The sequence below is a fragment of the Amblyomma mixtum genome, chromosome 2 (genome assembly GCF_055824585.1).
Source record: "Amblyomma mixtum isolate Tamu chromosome 2, ASM5582458v1, whole genome shotgun sequence".
Taxonomy (NCBI): Eukaryota; Metazoa; Arthropoda; class Arachnida; order Ixodida; family Ixodidae; genus Amblyomma; species Amblyomma mixtum.
The window spans coordinates 162,109,413-162,125,442 of NC_143013.1; the positions used below are offsets into that span (position 1 = coordinate 162,109,413).

The 16,030-nt window shown below is 41.6% G+C and overlaps 1 pseudogene; it reads left to right on the forward strand.

The window, feature by feature from the left end:
• The first annotated feature begins 11,486 nt into the window (after positions 1-11,486).
• LOC149361438 (uncharacterized) lies at positions 11,487-15,012 on the forward strand (annotated as a pseudogene).
• Positions 15,013-16,030: the final 1,018 nt, after the last annotated feature.

A 16,030-nucleotide genomic window follows, 5' to 3' on the forward strand; every position in this document is an offset into this window, starting at 1 on the left:
TTGCATAGTCACTGGTTGCTGCTCTTGCGATTTCTAAACAACTTTAACCTTGTGATACCGTGGCTTGTATTGTTTTTTTTTCCCCTTCATTGTACATTGCGTATTTTTTATAGCAAGGTGTGATGCGTATTTCATTTGCCTCTTAATCCTGTATGGTATGATGTTGCAATAGGGTACAACTTAAAAGGGCAGCGGCTTTTCCCCGTCAAAGAACCCCCCTGCAGCCAATGGCGTCGGCCGATTCTCATGACCCTGCTAGGGTGACAATGCAGGGAGCGGTGCCACAATGGAGAGAGGGGTCCAGCCGGGACTATGGATGGAGGGGACCATCCGCTTTCATCTGCCACTCCCTGCATTGTCACGCTAGTAGGACAATGAGCATCGGCTGACGCCATTGGCTGGCAGGGGGTTCTTTAACAGGGAAAAGCCGCTGCCTTCTTAAGTTGTACCCGACGATACACGCGTTCATGATTACTGGGAAACCTGTTCAGCATTGTTCTTGTGTGTCACTTTGAAACCGCTCACTCCCCTCTCACTGCCTCTGCATGAGCCTCGAGGAAACTTGAGATAAATAAATAAATTCAATAGCTAATGGAGATTTTAACGAAATAGTTTAATCTGGTTCTATCTCATTAATTAAAATTAATGAATGAGGGTTGCCACTTTTGTGTTACTGATTTATTGCCACTTCAGAATTTCCAAGTGCTCAATTGTTTTGTGTTTGGCGCACTATACACTCAAGTTTCGATGACAGCCTCTACCACTGTTCTCGCCAGCAGCAGAAAAATTTAATGAGTATACACATTTGAATTGTGTGTCCTGGACCCAAGTTCTCACTAAACGTGTTCAAAACAAGTGGTCATCAGTTTATTTTAGCATGTAGCAGAGCCGCCAAAATGTATCCCCTTTACATGCCCCTTTATATATGATAGCACTGTCTGAACATTTTTGGTAGTGTAATTCTTCTGATGCACAAAGCGCACACCACCATGTTTTAGATATTTATGGTTCTGCAGGTGTAACATCATATTGTTCTTTTGTTTGGCAGATGTTAGTGAAAATCTGGAGCCAAGATCACGAAATTAAGATACTTGTGGCCGTTGAGAGCTTTGAAGATATAAAGGAGAAGGCCACAAAGGAAGGCATACGCCCTGGCGTCCCAAGCAGCAATCTCAGGGCAAGTTTAAGTTTGCCTACTTTTGCTCAAGCATACAGCTTAAATCATAGCAGATAAAAGACGAGAAAAAAGCGTATGAAGTGCGGTGTTTCTTATTCGCACATCTACAATGTGGCCAAACAAACCAGAACAGAAATTTGCATTGCATTTTGTGGATATCTTGTTTGATTACATGAGGGAAGTTCCGTTTTGCATGGGACTACTGAGAGTGCACTGGCACTTATCACTGGGCCAGCCACTTTCATGTGTCTTTTTGGTTATCTGAACTGATATATTTTCTTCCCTCAGCATGAAATGTGTATAGAAGGCTCTGCTTAGTTTGAACATAATTTCAGTCCCGTTCAAGTTAAAATTACTGAAAGTAAAAATTGTCTCTGTTCACATGTGGCTGGTTTTTAATGACCTTACTTGAAATTTGGTTGCATTAGGTGTTATGTACCAAAACTAAAAGATCTTGACTTGCTGATATGCCAAGGTAGCCATATTAAATTTTGATGCACATCATTTTTTCTACTTCTGTAGATCAGCTTGAAGCAAGTTTTTAAACTAGAATGTGGGCTAATGTGCATTGAGTATGTTTGAATTAATAGTCTAGCTTGCTTCCCTGTTGAGTCCCAGAACAATAACGTTTACTCTCTCTCTTCAGTCTTGAGATGTGCCTTCTAATGCGTTAGTGAGTTCCAATATGCCCCTGGAGCAAGTTAATGGGACATTCCTTTAGCCTGTTGCCTACAGAACTCCTGATCTGCTTGGCATGCAACCTGTTTCTGGGACATGGGATTGGTGACGTATAGTAACTCCCTCTCTATATTTTGTGCTATATAAAATACGGCACCCACACTTGTGAAGATATGCAATTGAATGGGCTTTAGGAGCATTGGTTTCACACTGGGAAAGTGGTTTTAGAAAATACTGGAGCCCATAGCAACAACTGATGGTGTGTTTCAGGCAGGGGTTAAAATGCAGGGTATTACAAAAAAAGTAACAACGACATGAAAGATTTGCAGGCTTTATTATTATAAGTGTAGGCTGTACATTAACAATGCATCAGTGTGACATATTTTATCGTAAGGCTGTTCTGTAATTTTTCCCCTATGTAGCTTAGTTTCAGTCTTGTGTCATATCCTGTTGGTCACTTTAGAGGCTTGTCTGTTTGGCACATGACTTGTTTTAATGGCATTTTCAGCAGTTGTCAAATAGCATCGTAATTTTTTCATCTACGCTTGCTAGACATTAACTTTAGACGCTGTCATTGAAATGATGAAAAAGATGCGCAAATTTTAATTTTCAAAAAATGGCATATTCGGGTTCAATATCTTTACGTACCTACCTACCAGGTCTCAAGGTCTAATTTGACGTTTGCTAAGGTGGGTGGACGGGCTTGTTGGTAATACATCATGACAAAACAGCACAGACAAGACAAGACCAGCGCTGACTTTCAGCAACGTTTATTGGAAAGCAAATCAAAATATATACATTGTGCCCTAAAAAAACAATGCACAAAAGATGCCTTGTCACATTCACAACTGGATGTGTTGAAATCAAAACAAAAATTGATTATTAAGCATTTAACAGCACGAACTCTTTCTTAGTGAGCAATACAGAAGGTGTGCTACCGCAATGATTGCAGTTTCTGTGGCCTCTATTATCTCGCGCACCAACTTTTCCCTGTTTGTCTAGCACAATGCAGCGCATGAATCCTGGCGAACAGCGTTCAGGATCTGGCAGATGATAGCAATCGCGACAGCGAATTATTAAATTCCCCCTCACAACTTTGTTCACATGCTCTTTTAACCTCCCACCTGCATACGTGCCAGTTTGACCAATGTAAACATATCCACCTTTCAAGGGGATTGAGTACACTACACCTTCTGTGCAATCTCCGAAGCGATTCTGATGGTTGATTGTAGTACCTTCGTTGCCTTGCTGATCTCGGCTGACACGCTTACACTGATGTTGAAGCTTTCTGAGGTGCGGAGAAAACAACCGTTTTCTTCGGCTCACTCGAGGCTGGTGAAGAGAGATTGCTAAACTTTGCTTCTAAACTGCCTTGATGAAATCGTGTGTACATGCCATGGCATCCAGTTTTGCTCAGCAAATATTATTAGCTGTTTGTCTACTGCTGGATACTCAGAACCTTTGTTGGTGTCTGTAGCCAAGTGCCTTAAGCACAAGTTCAAACAGGCATGTTGCGCCCCCATTGAGACTGTAACTCTGAAAAGAAAGGTTTTGCCTGTCACCTGCATCCACAATTTATCGCACCAATTAAATAAAATAGGCAGTTGAGTCGGCATTGATGTTCTTTTCTCCGCACCTCAGAAGCTTCAGCACCTGTGTAAGTGCGTCAACCAAGATCGGCAAGAGAATGAAGGTTCCACATTCAACCATCAGAATCGCTTCATTGAGTGCACTGAAGGCATAATGTACTCGATTCCTTTGAAATGTGGCTATGTTTACATTGGTAAAACTGGCAGGTGTGCCAATGAAAGGCTAAAAGAGCACCCTTACGAAGTAAACAAAGCTGTAAGGGGGGAATTTGATGATTCACTGCCGCGATTGCGATCATTTGCTAGATCCTGAATGCTGTGTGCCAGAATTCATGTGCTGCATTGTGCTAGACAGACACTGGAAAAAGGTGGTGCTTCAGGTAATGGATGGCGCATAAATTTCAAAAAACCAGAATCATTATGTCAGCGCACCATCTGTATCGCTCTCCAAGAAAGAGGTCGTGCTGTTAAATGCTTCATAATGAATTTTTGTTTTGTTTTCAACACACCCAATGTGAATGTGACAAGGCATACTTTGTTCGTTGTTTTTTTCAGGCCGTGATGTGTATATTTTGACGTGCTTTCCAGTAAACCTTGTCAACAGTCAGTGCTTGTGCCGGCGTATTCCTTTCTCGTCCTTCTTTTGTCTGCTCTGTGTTGTCATGATAATTTGTTCTCCAGCTACCAAACTAAAAATGATACATTTGATGCCTCCAAAACACTGAAATGGCGATTTCTGAGCAAATTGAGGTAAAGCCACATATCCAGTGACCACCATTTTGCTCTTGTTTGAAAATTGGTGCTCTTCCCTAATCTGGGTATTACTCACTATCGTGAAGTTCTCCCGGAATATCTGCATTGCGCCATTTTCTGAGGACTCAGATGGTTGGCATGTGCACACCTCAAATGCTGTTTTCTCTAATTCGTGTTTTTTGCCAGTACCCTAGCAGAACTTTTCATTACTTTTTATTGGACAATTTCAATTAAACTTATATTGATGAGTTCAGAAATAACTGAACCATGGAGCTATGCTATTTTTTTGTAGCTCGGTCGAACGTATCAAATTCGTGAACAATACTGTCATCTAATAATATATCGTAGTTTTGGTGCTTTGACAAAATTGATCATTTTTATGCGATGTTGTACTTAATAGCAATGTATATAGCATAGCTCCGCATGGCAGGTATTCGGCTACAGCTGCATTCCAATCGGAACCAAGAACTGTTGAAGGAAATTGAACAACCGTAAAAAAATTACCTAGTTAGGCTTCAGTTATTTTTCCATGATATGAGTACTGATTGAGATATACTGAAACTAATTGTATTTTTGAAAAGAGAAGGAAGTAATACATATCCACATCTAATTTCATTACGTTATTGTATTAAACTTTTCATTTTTAAGACCTACATCTTCCCTGGAGCCGACGAGGTGATTGTTTATAGCTTGCTAGACTATATTAATCCTTGCTTTAAAAATTCACATTCTAATATGTCTTCTCTGCCCTAGGTATTTCTTGAAGACGGCACAGAGGTTGATGCGGAATGCTTTAAGTTCATGCAAGAGAACTTTGGTGGCAGTTTGGGCTGCACATTTGTACTTGGCTCCAGTTTTTCCACTGCAGACGCTTCCAGTGCAGGTACGATGCTTTCAGTACGATGCTTTCAGTACATTAAATGCGTTTTTGATTGTTTAGTCTATTGGTATGCGTGATACACGCTCAACAAAATGCATGGAACACTCGGTCGCTGTTCATAAGGAGATGCACCACCTATCTTGTGGCCAATATAAATTTCAAACCGTGATACTCAGAGGATGCCGTACATAAGGCTGGCAACAACATTTCTAGAGTGTGCATTGAAATGTGTTATGACACAGTGCTTTGCATTCATCAGGCTGATATGGCTTGTCACCCTGAAGCTGCACATGGGTTAAAGAAGATGCCATAGTGCAGGGCTCCTAGTTAATTTTAACCATTTGGGATTTTTAACATGCAGGCACTGGCATCGCACCGCAGACAGGCCTTCTGCATCAGTAGAGTGATGCAAAGTTATGGGTCTGACCTGACTAATGTGCATATGTGCATTCTTATTATAACCTAATGTAGACAAAGGACAGGCATGTCAATTCTGAAGGAATTTAGATTGGCTATCTGTAACTTAAAACATGAAGCAAGCATTTATTTGCCTGAGCATAAAGTTCAGTCTAGGCTAACGATGGGGGGGTCAAGTGATCGGCTGCATCTGTTAAGTGTGACTATAGTGGCCTGACTATTTACCATACTATGCCTACAAAGTTTTCTGGTTTAATAATTCTCTTCTCGTGACTGGTAAATCTTGAAGCACACAAGCTTCATGCTAAAAATGCATTGCATTGTTCTATGCATTATTGTAGCCACTGCATATAGTTATATTGGGTGATAAGATCCATGAGTTTTGATTAACAGTCCTGCTACTGTATTGTGGCACCACGGCTCCCATGTGATGGTTGTACAGTCATGGACAAAAGTTTGCAGGATGCAGATTGGCCTAAAAAAAGTTTTCTGCATTAGCTCGCTAGAAAGTCAGATATTCATTCCAGCGAATGGAGCACGCATGTGTCATCATGTATCTGTACTTTTCATTGGCATGCTTTGCCTGACCATGCAGGAATACATTTTTTTCCATGAATCTGCAACCCACACTGTTTTGTCTATTACTGTACGTGTGAACAAACAGTGCAAGCAAAACCACTAAAATTATAACATAGCGCTAAAATCATGATACTTTTCTCTGGACCTAGACGTCTCTCGTTAGAAAAGATTTAAAGGTGAAAAAAAAGGAAATACATTACAGTTTGATATATTGTCATCGGAAACTTGATTGTATCCTTTTCCATTTCGGAGAAATGGAAGTGCTGCAGAAATGACTGGAAGGCAGGCCGAATGTAACTAGAAATGCTATGTGTAGTCATGATCTGAAAAAGAGCTGGAGCAACTTCTGTCAACCGAAACTGGTACTAGCACAATATTATTTTGGTGTGGCTGTTGTTATTAGTGTTTTTCAAATGACTGCACCTACTTGACATAAGACACAGTAAAGCAATAGCAGCTATAAAAGGTAGAGAAGCCACATCTTTCACATGTTATTGATTTCTGTTGCCACTATGTTGGACGGAGCAAATCACATGTCCTTGCTGCAGCAGCTGTTAATTATAAATATTTAAAGGCACCAAAAAACAGACCCAAGGGAAGACAATGGGGCGGAGCGCCACTCACAACTGTGTGAGTGGTTGTGAGTTGAGTGGCACTCCGTCCCATTGTCTTCTCTTGGGTGTGTGTGTGTTTTATGGCACCTTTAAATATTTACAATGAACAGCTACCATCTCGCACAACAAGAAGTTCTCATAAGCAGCAGCTGTTGGCTGACAAAAATTCCAGTGTGAACAGTACATTTTTTTCTTCAAACCTGCACTGATGTTGCCACCACTATGCACTTCTGGGGTGGCTGCTAACCTCCATTTCATACATGAGGTGCAAGTCTGCATGAGAAAATACAGGGAGCATGTTATTCGAGCTAGTTTTCTGGCCGAGTGTTCAAAGGCACAAAGAAAGTGATAGCGTATGCCATCAGGAATAATAGCGCATTTGACCGAGCTCATGACAAATGCGTCATGACAAATGCGTCATGGCAAAGCATTTATTTTGCTCTCCACGAGGAACGCAGTACTTATTTATCGCAGTTGCATGCAGTGCAAACAAGAGCACTAGCTTTGACAGTGTTGCACCTGATGCATGAAACACAGTATATTGTTTATTTTTATATTCACATTGATTTATGGCTTTTAAAAAATTAAATTGTTTTTGCTAACCCCATCTTGCAGTTTTTTTCTTCACACGTCACTGTCCTATGCAAAAGTCGTTTTTCTTTTGTTTACCAATGTAAAAATATATATTACTTGCCGTGGCAGCGTAGTGGCTATAGCATTTTGTTACTGAGAATGAGGTCAGAGGTTGGGTTCCTGGCCAGAGCACAGTCAAATTTGAAAAGGGCAAAATAGAAAACCACCTGTATACTGGGCGATGCCAATAGACAGTGAAGTTCCTTAGGTGGTCAGAAATGATGTGAAGCTCTCCACCACAATGTTTCTCATAGTTCAAGTGTAGATCTGGAACAGTAAGCCCACAAAAGGCAGCATCATGGATCAAAATAATATTTGCACCACATTAAGGTTAACTAGGCTACACACACATTTCTCAGGGTTATGTTCTGTTAAAATGCACAAATGCATATAGTATTGCTGCCATTTGGCTAAAAGCATTTTTATTTAAATTTGCAAGCATAGGTCAGAGTAACCCAATTGTACATCCTGCTGCCACCGTGCTAAACTGCCCATCTTGTATATGCAGTGCCTCGCAATCTTTAGTGTATCAGATCTTGGAAGAACACTAATATCACCTTACTTCATAAGGAAGGGGTTATCAAGGAATTGAAGAATTGCATACCAATCAGCCTACTATCTGTTTACAAGGTATTGACTAAGGTCATCACTAATGGAATTAGATCAATCTTAGACCTAAGTCAACCAAAAGACAAAGCCGGCGTTTGTAAATGGTACTCTATAATGGAGCATATTAACACTATGAATCAGACAACAGAGCATAGTGTAAAATATAACCAACTCCTATATTTAATCAACAAGAAACCATTTGACCCAGTCAAAACCTCAGCAGTCATGCAGGCATCAGAGAACCAGCGTGTAGGAGAGGCATATAAGCATACTGAAAAAATCTACAGCAGTTGCACAGCGACCATATTCCTTCACAGAGAAAGTGACAGAACACCATTAGTACGGGTGTGAGGCAGGGAGTGACACGATCTCTCTGGTACCATTCACCATATGTTTACAGATGATATTCAGAGATCCAGATTAAGAATAGCTTAGTATAGGAGCAATGGAGAATACGTTAGTAATTTGCGATTCGCTGATGACATCGCTTTACTAAGTAAACTCGGGGGTTGAATTACAGAGCATGATCAATGACCTAGACAGGCAAAGCAGAATGGTGGGTATAAAAATTAATATGCAGAATTGTGGCAAGGATTGGAGCTGTAAGGAATACACCCACATGGGACAGGTAATGACTGCAGGCCTGGATTACGAGAGTAAAATAACTGTGAGATTAAGAATGGGGTGGAGTGCATTTGGCAGGTGCTCTTAGGTGATGAATGGCAGTGTACAAGTATATAACAGCTATATCTGTGCTCACCTATGGGGAAGAAACATGGAGGCTAACAATAAAGGTTGAACTTATATTGAGAGCACTGCAGCAAGCTATGGAAAGGAAAACGATAGCTGAAACGTTAGGAGACAGAAAGAAAGCAGAGTGGATCTCAGAATAAATGCTAGTTAGTGATACTTTAATCTAAATAAAAAAATAATGTGATGGGAAGGCAAGATAACTTGCGTTTGTAAAGCGTAATGCTACAAGAGCAAGCATAGCAGGGGACGTCTTAGTCAGGAGGGCGGATGACATTAGGAAGTTTGCAGGGATGAAGTGTCCGCAGATGGCACAAGACAGGGTTAATTGGAGAGACATGGGAGATGCCTGTGCCCTACATTGGGCGTAGGTAGGCTGATGATGATGCATCATGCTAAAGACTTCGTTACTTGATCAAAACGCCGTGGTGGCTCAGTGGATATGGCTCTTGAGTGCTTACCTCAAAGACAGGTTTGATCTCGGCTGCAGTGGTTGAATTTTTATGGAGGCGAAACTACAGAGGCCTATGTACTGTGCAATTTCATTGCACGTTGTTCTCAATTTAAGTTCAACCTTTATTTTTAGCCTCCATGTTTGTGCCTCATAAGAACTTTGGTGGTCAAAATTTCTGGAGCCCTTCACTATGGCATCGCTCACAGCCTGAGTAAATTTGGCACGTTCAAACCCCATAAACGCAAATATATCGGGCACCGGCTTAAATGACTGTAAATGCTATGCAATGAAAGCCATCGCATAATTTTCTCAGCTGCTGTAAGTGCTATTGTTGTTACCACTTTTCAACTCCTTTGCCAAGCTTGATTGCATTTGAATGTTGTTTACAGAAGAGCCTTCAACGTCGTCCCCCCAGCCATCACTGGAAGATTTTCAGTCATTATCGATTCCATGGAGCCGCCGCGGTGGCTCAGTGGCTATGGTGCTCGGCTGCTGACCCAAAAGACGCGGGTTCGATCCCGGCCGCGGCGGCTAGAATTTCTTTGGAGGAGAAATTCTAGAGGCCCGTGTACTGTGCGATGTCAGTGCACGTTAAAGAACCCCAGGTGGTCGAAATTTCCGGAGCCCTTCACTACGGCGTCTCTCATAGCCTTAGACGCTTTGGGACGTTAAACCCCACAAAAACCAAACCGATTCCATGGAACTCCCTGTCTCATGAAACTCTAGCACATCTGAGAGCATCAAACCCACTTGACCGAAGTAAATATCAAGAACTCTTGATGCGTGCCGATGCAGAAATTCAAGTGACTATCAACACCCAAGGCAAGCGAGCTTGTGATGTGCAGAAAGAGTGGCCCTTGCTGTTCACGCAGCAGCACTTCCTGGCCCATTTCAGAAGGTATGTATGCAACCTTACTTGAAAACTGCATTGTCAGTAAATTGAAATGCTGGTTGAGGTTTCACGAAAAATAACTGTTACTCAGTGTGTGTTAAACTGGCTGCAATATGTGCAAGGGTAAGCAATGTATTTGATTAAGGCACTTTTAGTGCCATGTTCCATGTCAAAGTTTTACTTCCAACAACACTTAAATAGTACGAAGCCCATGAAATACAGGCCAGTGAACATTTGTTATCTGGTCAAAAAAGTAAGCAAAATTCAGAAATTGGTTTGAAACTTTATTTAATTCGAAACTCATGGCACATTCTGCTGTCAGAACTGGAGCAGAACCAACGAGCAGTGAGGCGCAGAGCAGTAGCACCGCGAGAGTGCAACTGAGTGCTTTCCCATTGACACCTTCCGTGCTCGCCGAGAGCAGGCGTGATGGCGAAGGCGTATTGCATGATCGGAGCGTTTACCTTCCCAGCATCCTGTGCGGTGAACGCGCTTGCAATGTGCAGCCGGTACGGCGGTCAGAGTTGACGCGTTTGATGTTTCCTGCCACAATCAGCCAAAAACTGCACGTATTAGCGCAAAAATAACCTCTTTAGACGTTATACATCGTAAATAACCCCTTTAGACATTACATATCGTTAACGCGATTGTGACATGGCTGGAATGCTGTCACTGCACCTGTCAGCAAGCGTCACTGCTGTTGTCTCACGTACTTCACCAGTTCAACGAGGTTAGGTTCGTTTAACTAATTTCTGATGACTTAAACGGTTACAGTTAGCGCCTGGTTACAATTAGAGATTTGTAGTTTCCAGAATTTTCAAAACAAGATTACCCTTGACGACTTAACTCGAAAAGTTTGGCTATTTTGAGTAGTTATGTGCACTGGAGGGATTGCTTTGCCTGCATGCATTTCAAAAATGCGTGTATTTTGGCACGATGTAGCTAAAATTTGCTGGGCCATAGCATCAAGGTAATCGTGTTTTGAAAACTCTATAAATTGATATGGCTATTATTAATGACCGGCTTCTAATGTTTAATCGAAACCAGTTGCCTAAACGCCATAGTTATAAAGTTAATTATGAGAAATTATTTAACCGGCTTTTGAGCCGACTTTGTTTAACCTGTTTGCGTTGTCTGCATACACTGGTATTATTCTGCTGCAGAACCAGCCTTCATAACCCAGAAAGCTCATGTTTCAAAATTAGTGGCAGACTTCCCTGAAACACATTGTATTTGACCATCAATTTCGCATTAAGACGCCAGAGCAAAAAGTGAAGTTTCGTGGTAATGTATGATGCACAGTATAGGTGTTGATGAATTGGTTAGCACTGGATCGTTATTCTGAAAAGGTTAAAAGTCTTGTGCATCAGTCTTGTAAATCAAGAAATTGCAGACCTGGACGTCTTGTACGCATTCCTGCGGCACAGCCTGATGGGAGACGAGGCACTTAAATGGCTCCTTATGACAGACAAGGCAGCACAGGACATTGGCCGCCCGAAAGCACTCCTCAGTGGGGTATTCCCATTGCTGTGCATTTTCTTCAAGGAAAAGACAGAGCTCCTATTTCGTGTTTTTGAGGTAAGATTATTGCGGAAATGGATACTCAGTTAGTAGCCTCCCAGCACTGCGAAAACTTCTGCTTTATGACCGTAGATGAAACTTGCACACTCCAGGGCAGTTTCTCACAGAGACTGCAGCCAGTGGCAAAGAAAAAGTGAATTAATCTACAATTAACATCCGTAAGTGTTTCAATAAAATTTCCTGGGCACTACCTCAAGGTTTACTGAAATGGAGAAGGCTGTGAACTTTCATTTTTGTAGTACTGCTGCTGCAGTTCGGTAGATGCTCATTATTCCTGCGATTCTTCGGCACACTTGTTACCTGTGTGCCCTTATACATCTGCTTATGATAACGGCTTCTTACATCCACAGACATCAGCCTGTGTTGCTGAACTTAATAGCAATCTGCCCCCCACCCCAACGGTGGTTGTACTTGGTAAGATTTTTATGATTTTCTGGATGCTTTGAGCAGTAGTATAACTTTATAAAAAGCATATTTATAAAATATGAAACCTCATCAATAACAATGAACTAGAATAACAACAGGAGAAGGGGGCTTGAACTGCCCTCTAAGTCAGACTCAATGCAGCTCGATGAGGCATGCCCGGCAAGCTGAATTTACCATGCACATGCCGCAGTCTTCTCTTAGATATGGTAGCTGGCAGCATAATCCGCTGCTTGAACCCTGCTAGTGCAGATGTAAATTGTGGTTTGTGGGCTATAAAATTAACTTCAGAGTTATATTAGAAAATATCGCATGCATTGCCATTCATTCATCTGCTCTTGTCCATTGCTTTATAAATAGCTTGAGCATCTACCATTAGCATGCTACATATAGAGGTACTGAAAATGTTTTTTGTGAGCTGTGCCGACATGACTAGCTATGTGCAAAAAAATTGTATATGTTCATATTATAATGCTAAAAATTATTCTTCTGAGCTGTAGCATTTAAAAAAAAATTGCTCCACAATTGTTAACCCCTAATCTGAACTCCGTTTTTGTCACTAAAGGAGATTTCTTTTCAGGCACAAGCATCTGATTTTACATGCATTGTGACGCTCGATGGAGCGAGGTGCTTGGAAGGCCTGAGCTTTCTGGCTGCCATGGAGATCCTTTTTGCTGCATACTTTTGCCTCAATATCAAATACAGTCAAGAAGTGCAAGCCACATTGGAATTCATTCAGAGGTAAGCATATAAATTTTTCTCTTGTGTATCGGCAAGTTTTTACCATGTCTATCTCTCTGACTGTTGCAGTAGCCTTATACTCAGTGAGACGTGAGAAAAAGCTGCATGCAAACTCCATAAGCCTGGAATCTTTCCCACAACATCTGACATTGTTGCGATTAAATGTGCATGTGCATTTTGTGCGTGGTTTGACAACCTTAATAATACGAACTGATGGGCGAGTAGGTCGAACATTACGGTGAAACAGCGCTGTGGCACATGGACAAAGAAAGCAACTACTTATCTCAACTATGTGGCCCAAGCATGTGTGAAGCTGCTAGGAGTTGGATGGCTTGTGTCAGAAATCGGGAGTCCGCTGGGCTTTCCAGTGCATGCAACCATGGCTTTCATTCTTTTGTTAGTTTTTTTATGCCATTCTCGGGTGGCAACTGCTGTTGTATCAAAGAAATAAGAAATATGAACTCATGAAATGCAAGAAATCCTTGGTGAAACCTGCTGTTTCCGGGAAGGCCAGGAAAATAGTAGGCAAGATTTAATTAAGCTTCCATTCTAACAAGGCAGCTAGTAAAGAATATTTATTTTCATATGCTAAACATTCTTGAGCCCTCCTCCAGAGATGAGCTGCAATTTAATGTGCTGTAGTTGCAAAGTAAGCCCCGTGAAAGATGCTAGTCTCTTTCTATTCTCCAAAACCACGAAGAGTTGTGCTAAAGAACGACATGCACACACGTGCGCTCAGCCTGTCTGCTTACTGTGTATTGTTCTTTTGGGCTGTTCTTCATGGCTTTATAGAAGTCTTCAAGGCTAGCTTTTATGTGAGTATGGCTCGGTTAATAATTTTCTTCAGCTCTTTCAATCATTTGGCTGAGTAATAAAATCAGAGCTTGACTGCATTGTCTAGTCATGTATAAGATCCCTAGTTCACAAAAACCTATGATTTCAGCATTTTTGTGCAGTGGTGTGCTAGCAGCCACATTATCGTTTTTTGGACGATAATGTGTCTGTAGAAACCAGTACAATGACAGAACGATAGGAATGTGATTGTTTTTCATGTGAATTTTTAGGAAGGGTACAACCTGGTAATGAACAAAGTTCTGCTGATGCCTTGATATGTTTGCTACTCTTCTGCTCATGCAAGCCAGCACAAGTGCTGCGGCTCTGGCAGCAACACTCTCACATATTTGTATGAGAAATTTACAGTACGGGCACCTGCCAAAAGCAGCGCTACCATATATGCATGAATCTAGAACGAGTTTTTTTTTCAAAATCGTATGCTTCAGAAAGCATCTCGCGCTATATTGGAGCCAAGGTATGAATAGAGCGCATTTTTTTTTCTCACTTTGATACACCCACAGCGAGCTCACACGCCAGGCTCATGAGCTGTGAGGGAAAGCAAACTTTTGATGACCAGAAACGCGGAAAGAAAACCGTGCAGACTACTTAGAAAGAAGAGAAGGGACTGAAAGAGCCTTGAGTAGTAGGGAAGCGAAAAAATGCTGAATAAGCACAGAACTGTGCTGTACGGGCCACGAAGCATTAAGACAGGAAGCGATGGCATGTGAGCCATTGCTGTGTGTGAGGCTGTGTACGTGAATGTGTGGGAGCCTTCCTCCAGAATATTGCGATTCTTCATTTGCAAGTCACAGAACTCAAATTTTTTTGCCAAAATTAGAAGCTGAGGCATATGGCAGTAACTGCGGTGTGGCTTATGCACAAGGCATATCTCTCGGGACAGAAATTGGTTGTATAAAGAATTTCAAATCAGAATGCGCTGTGTAACTGCAGTCTCTGGAACAAGTTACTGTTGCCTGCTTTGTACGGAGTCATTTACTCTCCTGGCATCGCAGAATGCCTTACTCTGTGTGCTTTTATTGCTTTGTGTTGCTTTGTTTTGCTTGAAAAGCTAGTATAACCATGTAAATGATGTTAATATGCAGCGTTATTTCCACAGAAGTGGCGCTAAGAGAGCATAGGACAGTTGGGAATCAAACTCGACCTAACGGCGGTACTAACAGAGGCAGCTATGCATTTAGACTAGCCCTAAAATTCTGCAGGTCTAAGCAGGATGATCTAGCTTCTAAATGTGTCTTTTTCTTTTCAGGCAATTGGTGGGGATGAACCCAGAGGAAAGGAGCCGGCAGTTGTCCCGGAGGATAACCTCAGTCCATCCAAAAGTGCACAGTGCCCTTCAGCAGCTTGAAAAGTTCAGAAAAAGTGGCAAGATTGCATGGCTGAGATTTAGTGTGCTTATTTACTCTGCTATCAGAGCTTAGATATTGGATTATTGTGTAGCGCAAATTTAGTGTGTTGATGAACTCTGATATCAGATTAGATATTGGATTTAGTAGCTGTTGCAAATAACTCTTTTATTTATATCATTCAATGTAGATTCTCTGTAAAGCTTGCTTTTGCTATTTTTTGTACCTATATGTTCTTAATTAAAACTTTCTTAAACTATTCCATTTCTTTGCGATATTTATTCCTAGATTGCGTCTCTACCTGAAAATATTTGAAGCAGATGCAAAAAAGTACTGCATATAGACACATGTATATGTACAAATTTTGTGGCTTTTCTAGCTTGGTACACACAGATGTGTTATTGCATCGACTACCAGCGTCAGGCTACAGACATGACATATTTACCATGCGTAGCATACCTCTGACCTGAACGTGGGCCTGGCCCCGAACGAAAAATACGGGAGTGTAACATTGAGTATTATGTGCCGTAAAGCATTGAACAGCATGTGTTCAGTCAACTTTCAAAACTGGCCATGGATTCCTGATAAATGCTACGGGACATGCATATGGTAGCAACTTTGCTGTGTAATGTACAGTGCAACATAAGAACAGAACATGGGGTGTATACGTATAAACAGATCATGTCATGTTAATTAAGTTGCAACGCATATGCTGTACATTATTATGACGGTCGATGTAACGTCAGCATAAAAACAGCACATACACCGTGGTATACAGAAGATTTGACGTCATAACAGAGTACATAACATGTGTGCGTTAACCTTGTTGCCGCTCAATGCACCGCACTACTTCACCATGGGGCACGTGCACAACGGAGTGGTACAGCACATGTTGCGGCAACAAGGTTAGCGCCCACATGTTACGTACTTTTGCGGGATTTTTTCTTACAGTGTACGCGCGAAGGCGCGGTGCTGCTACCGATCGACAACCTTAGAGTCGACTCCAGGATAAGGAACATGTCCCTTCTCATTCAGGAGCCAGGGGTACACCACAGGGCGCGG